Raw genomic sequence first — 9,967 nt, forward strand, 5'->3', positions numbered from 1 at the left:
TACCACTTGAGCCTCAGTCCCACTTCTGTCTTTTTCTGTTTATGTGGTGCTGAAGAATCGAACCCAGGAACTCATGCATGCAAGGCTAGTGCTCTACCACTTGAGCCACAGCGCCACTTCCGGCTTTTTTCTTTTTGCTTACGTGGTGCTGAAGAATCGAACCGAGGGCCTCATGCATGCAAGGCAAGCATTCTACCAGTAAGCCACCTTCCCAGACCCTTGACAACCTCTCTTGATGATGAATATTTCCTGATAGTCTAACTCTGATTTTCATAGGTTTTTAATAATTTCCTTAAACTAAGTGATAGGCATCTGCTTTGTTCTCATTACTCCATGTTGTCCCCATGGCCCACTGACCACCCTCCCCCAGGAGCCCCTCCAGATTCTCAGGAAAGCTTCGCCCCTGACCTTGTCTGAGAGCACAGGACAGGTCTTATCTGAAAGTGCAGGACCAGTGTCAGGATGATATCCCTACCATTAAAACTCCACAAATCCCAAACAGAACAATTCCACAATAAATTCCTAGCAGGACAGGACCAAGAAATTCCAAAGAAGAATCTGACCTCTTTCCCAATCTTCTTCTCCAGCCCAATCTTTTTATCTATCCAAAGACCCTATATTAAAGACTTACCTCTCCCCTCTTGGCCCATTCCTCTTATGTATCTAAAGATGGAAAATGAAGGATTGACCTCTACTCTATTATCCTAGGTGCATATAGACATTAGTGCAAGCAGGACAATCCTACCTAAGCGTGGCCATCAACATTCCATTGTGGGCCTAATGGACACTGCCCACCTACTCCAGCCCGAAGAGCCTTTTTCTAGAACCTGTGTTTCCTTGCTCAGACCACATAAAAGTCCAACTCCAACCCCACCTCCTTGAACAACCTCTGATCCAATGGAGAGGTGTGTTGCCCCTCGTTGTATCTCAATATAACAGTCCTTGCCTGTGGAGATGGAGAGTCTGGCTGGTTCTTTCCTTCTTCATTTTCCTAACACTGTTTTAGTATTCTTTTAGCATCTGCATAGTTGTTATAACCTTCTCTTGGGACATCATCATTGTTATCAAATCTATTATTGCTTAAGCCATGGCTTTTATAGTTAGAAAAGACAAAGCATACTTTCCTTCAGGGAAAGGATGAAGATGGAGAGTTAGACTGAGTGAGGATGAAGTGAAGCCTCATGGGAAAGATGCTGAAACAGAACAGCTTTGGGTCTCTTGTCATGTTCTGCATCTTTCTATATGCATGCTCTAGTCCTCTCTCTTTGCTCTATTTTCAATTTGCTGGTAACTTGCCCGTGCATTTTTGGCTATTATTCCAATCCCCGATATCCTTTCACTCTGTACCCGGAATACTTCCTTTCTCAGTCTCAAATTTCAGGTCCCAAAAGAGGACTCAGAATGACACAGTCTATCTACTTAAGTCAAGCCACATTTAGCTATTAATTCATTAAATATTTATGGGATATCTAACATGTACCATGTAGTTTTCTAGGAATTGGGACAATAGTATGAAAAAGACAGATCAAGAAAAACATCTCTCTTCAGTGAGATTATATTTGGTTCATAGCGGACAAGTAACTAAATTACAGTGCTTAGACCAGATTCCAGACATTGGTATCATTCCCTGAAGTTGAGAGTAGTTGAGCAGGGTAATGTGGTTAAAAAAAAAAAAGTCACCTGGTCAACAAAGGTGAACAGGGCAGATTCCCACAAAGGGAATGTGGAAAGGCATAGAGGAACATTAGCATAATTTTAGTTTGAACTTCCTCTGTATTATTCATATTCCCTTACTCAAGTCTCATATTTTATATATCCCATTTATAGTTTTATAAAATTCTTTAAAATCTTACCTTTTTTGGTTCATTCAAGAACACCATGATATCTAGCAGTGAAAAAAAAAAAAAGAACTCCATGATGTTTAAATGCATTCATATATATTCTAAGAAGGCCCATCTTGAAAGTAATTTGTAAAGATTACCCTGAAGAAAATCTAGATTTGATGTGTATGTGTGTGTTTGTGTGCGTGCGTGCATGCGCACGTGCACGTGCACGTGCACGTGCTTGTGTGTGTGTGTGTGTGTGTGTGTGTATGTTTGTATGCTGATACTGGGGCCAGAACTCCACTTCTAGTTTTTGGTAGTTAATTGGGTGTGAGAATCTGATGGACATTTTTTGCTGAAGCTACCTTTGAACCACAATCCACAGATCTTAGCCTCCTGAGTAGCTATATTATAGGCATGAGCCATTACACATAACTTAAACTTTAACACTTGACATAATTCTATTGGCTCATTTTGCAAGACCTAGACAGTACTATTCCCACTTATCTGTGTTCATGTTAAAAAGAAATGACTTTGGAACATTTATTAACAAGCTCTAAACTCCATTAAAATCCATCTTTCTTTCTGGGATCACTGTGTGTGTGTGTGTGTGTGTGTGTGTGTGTGTGTGTGTTTATTCTTACTATCCCCTAATATCCACATCTTTCCATTCTTTTTTTTTAACACAGTCCCCCACTACCACGAATTCCACAGTGGAGTTTCCCACACTTGGAGAAATCACAGGGGTCAGCACATCCAGAATGTAATGGATAAGCCTTGCCCCGAGAAAACCACCTTTTTGATCATAATGTCTCCCCTGCCAGGTAAGTATTCCATTTCTTTTTTGTTCATGTTTCTCTTCATTCAACCTCTCCATTTTTTCCCCTTCCCATCACAAGTCTATTTATCTCTCTTAATTTTTATATGAAACAGAAATTAATATTTTATAAGTGGTGCTACCACCTTTCTGGGTAGGCTTATAAATGAGTATCCCATGTCTAGATTACCATTTCGTATCATGCCTGAAATTCAATTAGCTAAAGTTATGGCCTAAGAAGAAAAAAGAAAGTAATGGCTCACCCACAGGCTCAAATTAGAAGTCTTCTCCCAGAAATAAATACTTGCCACCAAATGATGCCTTTATGCTTACGAAACAATAAATTACTCTAATGTATAAATACATTTTGTAAAATTCATAATGACAATGACCATTAATTTTCTATTATAAAATCATCACAATGAATGACAATGTTCAAGAAAATCAAATACTTTTCTTCAGACAAGAGCCTTACTCAGTAGCTTTTATTGTGATTAAAATCAAAGAGCCTGCTCAATAATCTTCTGTTTAAGGTAACCCAAATTTTCTCTGGTATACACAGATTAAATCTGCCAGGCTCACAAGTCTACAGTGGGACCTTTGACTTCAAAATTCTGAGACTTTGGGTACAATTTTTCATAAAGAAATTCTTGTAGAGTTTTTATTCTATGATTAAACCCTAAGTCGATCTGTAAGTATTTGCTTACAACTTTAAAGATACAAGCATTCGTTTCTTTCTCTAACTCTCCCTACTCTTTCTAACATTACTTTCTGATCTCGCAGCAAAGCAGGGGTAGGAATAGGGACAGGAACATAGGATGTAGACCTGAATGAAAAATCTTTAAATGATCCTCTTTTTTTGTCATAGGCAATTCTACAACTGTTAGCTAACTTCACCCATTTCTCTCAGCCTCAAAATAGATTTTGTGCCAAAACTTGCCATCTATATAATATTAACACTTTTTTTCAAGAGATATGAACACTTTTTAGAGCAGAGGAAAAGTACATCTGAGATCTGAGGATAACAGTTTAAAGAAGCACAGACACATTTGACAGACTCTTTTTTTTTACCAAGTAACTTTTAACAAACTAGAAGTGGAAGTGTGGCTCTAATGGTAAAGCACCAACATTAGGCAACACAATCAAGCAAGAATGCAAGTACCTGAGTCCAATCCCCAGTACTAGCACATGTGCGCACACACACACACACACACACACACACACACACACACACACACACACACACACACACACACACACACACACACACACACACACACACACACACACACACACACACACACACACACCCCAAACTATTTTTACAACTTTCTTATTGGTTTAAAATGCTCCAAATACATTTTGGAACAAGGAAGGAGAAGCCCAATAGGACTTCAGGAGCGTTTTATTAAAAAGGTTTTTTGGTATTGTTATTGTTGTTTGTTTTAAGAACGAACTCTCATGACATAGTCTTGAATTTATAACTTTCTGCACCAGCCTCTAAGTGCATGAGCCCCCTGCACTGAGCTAATTTTTCAATATTTAACAAACATACTGAGCTGGTGCTAAGCACTGGGGGTTCAGCTGAATAAAACAATCTTCCCTGATGCTACCCAATTCTACTGGGAAAGTAACAATCATGCAGTATAGAAGAAGGGAATAAATGGTGCTGGCAGGCCAATAGGTAGTGGATATTAAATAAGATGGGAAACATTAAAGTGGCAGATAGGCTGATCTTTTGGAGTGGTTTAATATTTTCTATTCTTGATTTAAAAGGCAGAAAAATGCCCATTTATAATCCACTGTATAAAGACAAAGTAGTATTATTTTAACTGCTTTTAATCTTACATACATTTGATTAACTATTTTTGTGTATCTGTCTTCTGCCAGGAAAAACAAAACAAACACACAAACCTAAACCAGAGTTGGTGTCATCTTTTAAATCATTGATATTTGGGCCCTGATTTCATGTAAATCAGAATCTCCCACTGTGACGTCCAGGTACCTGTTGTGTTGTTTTTTTCTTGAGGTTATGTTTTTGTCTTCTTTTTCTTCTCACTTGTTCACATATGCCTTCCATGTACTTGTATTTTAAATAGAAACATGTTTTATAATCCACATTATAATTTTTTGGAGTTCCAATTATACAAGAAACGCAACAGATAGTTTGGACCAAAAACCTTTGAACTCAGCCTACAAACCCCCGAAAGCCTCATGCCCAGCAGCTCTAAGGTATTTCCTAAGATAAATTATTGTGTCTGTAGATGTCAGCTTTTGCCTTGCTCTTCTACTTTCTCTTTCAACTGCTTTCCTCTACTTTTTCTGCCAGGAGCCTGGTGACAGCCTGGTTGTTTAGCCCTATGGGTGGCCAATGCTGGGCTAGGTTTTCAGCCTCTGATGCAAGACAGATCTAGTTACCAGGATTACTTTGGGGGCTGCTTCCATGCTTCCCTGGGGACTCTCTACACCCTGACAGGTGGCTGTCCTTCACAACTTGTGCTATACTAGAGACCAGTTCCAGAGTACCTCCAAGAATAGCCCTTGGAGTTCCTGATAGCATACCACATAAGTATGCTCTTGGTGTGGTATAAAATGCATCTTATATCTAGTCCCTTTTCTCCTTGCCACTTTACTCACCCCAGCACAGTTCTGCCTCACCTCATATGTACATATCCCCTTTATGTGTGCTCACATTTCCCAGAAAAAAGAGAACTCTTATTCCAGTCTAGAAGTTTTCTTACCCATCACACAAGAAACTGATTCAACTCTTGCTCCCTAAAAAGCTTTGCACTGGAGTCTGCCCTGCTAAGCATTCTGCTTTTGCTTCTTCAGAACTCTACGATCCACTTCTTTATGGCCATATTTCATTATAATAAGCTTGTACATTGCTTTAAAATGTTTTTGTTCACTTTTTATCTAGCTGGGAAAAATGGTATGATAGTTTAGCTGGCTTCAAGTTTATATCCTTCCCAAATAGTTCTCCTTCTACTGTAACGTCTCTGTCTCTGTCTCTCTCTTTCAATCTAGATTTCACATGTGTCAAAAAAAATTCAATATTTGTCTAGTTTATTTCAACTAACATGATAATTTCCAGTTTCATCCATTTTCCTACAGAGGATATAATTTTATTCTTCTTTATGGCCAAATAATACTCTATTATGTATGCATACCACATTTTCTTTGTTCACCCATGTATTGATGAACACTTACACTGATTCCATAGTTTGGGTATAGTGTAGAATGCCACAATATACACACATGTGCATTTATCTCTATTATAGGCTGGCTTTGATTTTTTCAGGTATATACCCAGGACTGATAGGTCTGTTTTAGAGATTTGAACTCAGGTCCTCATGTTTTCTAGGCAGGCATTATTTTTGACCAGTGTTTTTTGATACACGTGTAAATATTCAGAATTAAAAGTCTAATTAATCACAAATACTACTACTAACACTAGCACTGAGGTGCTATATAAGGTCTAGCATGCTACCTAAAAGGCCCATATGTTGAAGATTTGTCCCAGGCTGTGGTGCTCATGGGAGGAAGTTGAATCACTGGGAGCATGCTTTTCAAGGGGATTTTGGGCTACTGGACTTTTCCACTCCCTCTCTGTTTTTCATCCCAAGTAAACAGACCTCCTCAGCCAAACACTTCTGCTACAATGTGCTGGGCTGCCACAAGCCCAAAGCCATAGGGCCAAACAACCATAGTCCAAATGAATCATTGTGCCTCAAAAAGTAATTAGCTAAGATTTTTTTGTCATAACAACAAACAACTGATTAACTAATAAGGCAATGAAGATTTATTTTCAGGATATTTATTATTTTCTCTTTGAAAAAATAATTGTAGAATGTTTTATTTATAAAGAAAGGTAAGAAGGAGCAGTCCTACCTTTCCATGTTTTCATGCTGAATTTCATTAATTCCTCAAATCCAGCAGGTGTGCACCTCCGATAGGATGAAAGCTTTCCTGGAGTTAATTACTTCCTAGACTACTACTGCAGTATATATATATATATATATATATATATATATATATATATATATATATATATATGTCTATAATTGCACTCATCATATGCAATGTAATTATTTGTGCATCTGATTTGTAACCCACTCTGACAAGACTACCTGGGATGGAATCTATATTTTATTCATTCATGCACTTCTCCAATGAAGTCAACAAACAACAAATGCTGTTTGAAGTGTATCTGAAGAAAAATGCTTACATTTAAATAGATTTCTTTTATTTGAAGTTTTTTTGTATTTTTGTTTTAGGTTTTGTGTGGGTTGAACTCAGGGCCTAGGTGCTGTCTCTAAGCTCTTTTGCTCAAGATAGCACTCTACCACTTTGAGCCACAACATCACATACAGTTTTTTTGAGTAGTTAATTGGAGATGAGCGTCTCACCAGGACTTTCCTGCCCTGGCTGGCTTCGAGCCACATCCTCAGATCTTAGCCTTCTGAGTAGCTAGGATTACAGGTATGAGCCACTGGCACCCAGCTTTGAAGTGTTTTTATTATAGCTGATCAGGCAGACTTAACATTAGAGAAATTTCTGGAGGTACAATCACTGAGAGCTATTATTTATTTTTTATTATTGGAAATACTGGGATTTAGACTTGTGGAGTGAACCGTTAGTATTTACAACATAAAATATTTATAATCATTCTTATAACATTAATGAGACTACATTTATTCTCAAACTTTTCAGGTGTGAAGTATTTAAGATACCTATGAGATTATGATTTGATCTATTTTTAACTGTTTTATTGTATCTTATGAATTATATATAATATATACTTGCTTTTTTTTTTTTTTTTTTTGCATATCCTGTCATTTGATTCCTGTTGGTGGTGGTGGTAGTGGTGATGTTCATGGGGTTTGAACTTTGTTGCAAGCCTGGGAGCTGACTCAGAGCTTTTTTGCTCAAAGCTAGTGCTCTGCCACTGAGCCCCGGCACCACTTCTGGTTTTCTGGTGATTAATCAGAGATAAGAGTCTGGGGAACCTTCCTACTCAGACTGGCTTCAAACCAGAATCCTCAGATCTCAGTAGCTAGGATTATAGGTGTGAGCCACCGGTGCCCAGATTTTATTTTTATAAGAAGTAGTGTTTAAATATTGAGAGATTAATTTGTGAGATGAATGAATTTGTTTCTCTACATATATTTGCTATAGTACAATATTCCTTATTTCTTCAGTTAAAATCTAATGTATGTGTTTAGTCATTTTGGTACCACAAAAATGATATTCTCTAGCCAGGTGCTGGTGGCTCATGCCTATAATCCTGGCTACTCTGAAGGCTGAGATCTGAGAATCATGGTTCAAAGCCAGCCCGGGCAGGAAAGTCTGAGAAACTCTTATCTCCAATAAACCACCAGAAAACCGGAAGTGGCGTTGTAGCTCAAGTGGTAGAGCACTCACCTTGAGCTGAAGAGCTGAGGGACAGCACTCAAGCCCAGAATTCAAGCCCCATGACCGACAATAAATAAAATAAAATAAAAATAAAAGCAATCATATTGCAATTTTTCACTCCCCAATTTTTATTATTAAACATCAATTAATTCTGAATTAAAGAAAAACCTAAATGTATTCTATTTCTAATTGTTTCTTTTTCTAGTTTATTAAAGAGTCCTTTCCCTATACTTTTTTTTTTTTAATTTTTTTCCCCCAAGCCCTGGTCATTGAACCTTACAAATGTGAAGATATTTGGAATTTAGTTTGCCATCCTGGTGGGGATTTCTTGTTTATTTATTTGTTTTTGTCAGTACTGGGGTTTAAAGATAGGGCTTTCACTTGCTTGGCTGGCTGGCTTGCTTGCTTGCTCACAGTTGGTGCTATACCACTTGAGCCACACCTCGAGCCTGGCTTTTTGATAGTTACTTGGAGATCTAGGATTTTTCTGGTGGGCTGTCTGCATTGTGATCATCCAGATCTCAGCTTCCTGAGTAGCTAGGATTGCAAGTTTCAGCCACCAGCGCTCGGCTGATTAAATATGTCTTAATATGTATAAATAACAGAATATTTGATTGATACCCACAATATTTTTATTCATTGTAATTCCTGAACCTTGAATTCTGTAGAGGCTTTTAAGATTTTGTAATAAATATTTATTAGAGGAAATGAGCTTCCTTTTTGAGAATCTGCATCCTTATTTTTTTCCCAGAAAAGATAGTTTTTAACCCATCCATATTCCCTCTGTATTCCCATAAAACAAAGACATTAGGGTGCAGTAGATTTTTGCAAGCCAACTTACAAATTCCCAAAGGTTCTTTATATTGTAAATGCCTGGAATAGTATGAAGTCTATTGAACAAGCCGAAACATTGGATGTAGCAGGATGCTAAAAGAAACTATTTCTTTTATGCTACACGTAGTAACTAGTTATGAAGGTTTGACTTAATGTAGAGCCTTGTTTTTCTCTAGCCCTACTTTCTCTAGAAGACTTTTCTTTCATGTATGTCCTTTGAATTATAAAAAGAAAACAAAGCTGTAATTTTTGTGGAGTCATTTACAGTTTTTTGTTGGTTTTATTTTAGTTTTGCTTTGCTTTTTGAGATCTGGTCTCACTCTTGCCAAGGCTGGGTCTCCAGCTCTGGGCTCAAGTGATCTTGCTGCTTCAGCCTTTTGAATGCTAGAATTATAGAAATGCATCCCCATATCTGACCCATTTTGTTTTTTAGTGCTTTTGTTGCTTTGAAATTTATGGCTTGCTCTATTTTGAAATGATGATAGGAAAATATTTAAATCCTCACAACCTCGTGATCCTTGCAAAATAAAATTTAATTATTCTATGTTTTCAGTAAGATTTGTTTTGTGTGTGGTTATATATCATTATAATTATTAATACAGTTATGTCTTAGTTTTCTCCCTCTCGGTCTTTCCTTCCATAGATGATAGATAGATAGATAGATAGATAGATAGATAGATAGATAGATAGATAGATAGATAGATAGATATTCCAGGCATTTTGACAGTTATAAAAATGGATAGATGAAGGAAAATAAGTAAAAAGAAAAGTAATCGACTGAAATGGCCAAGTTTTTTTTTTAACACCTCAGTTCATTAACAGTCACATGTTTGTTTTGTTCCTAATAGCGAATAGCAAAGTGAATTTCAATCATCATCAGTACTTCCTTTTGTGTAAGTCTAAGTTGATCTTGTTCCCTTATGTTGAAACCATTTTAATTGATTCTTCTCTGGGGCTTAGACTGCATTCAACAAACATGTGGACTTCTGATTCATTGGTCACAAACAAATTCTAAACATCTTACAAGGGGATTAAACTCATCTTTGTTCTGGATTATATTAAAAGGAAGAGTTGTTTC

General features: G+C 37.2%; 1 pseudogene; it reads right to left on the bottom strand.

The window, feature by feature from the left end:
- Positions 1-2,509: 2,509 nt before the first annotated feature.
- Positions 2,510-2,655, bottom strand: LOC138833058 (U1 spliceosomal RNA; annotated as a pseudogene).
- Between the last annotated feature and the right edge of the window lie 7,312 nt (positions 2,656-9,967).

Source organism: Dipodomys merriami, unplaced genomic scaffold, assembly GCF_024711535.1.
Source record: "Dipodomys merriami isolate MVZ:Mamm:240054 unplaced genomic scaffold, mDipMer1.0.p SCAF_20, whole genome shotgun sequence".
Lineage (NCBI taxonomy): Eukaryota > Metazoa > Chordata > Mammalia > Rodentia > Heteromyidae > Dipodomys > Dipodomys merriami.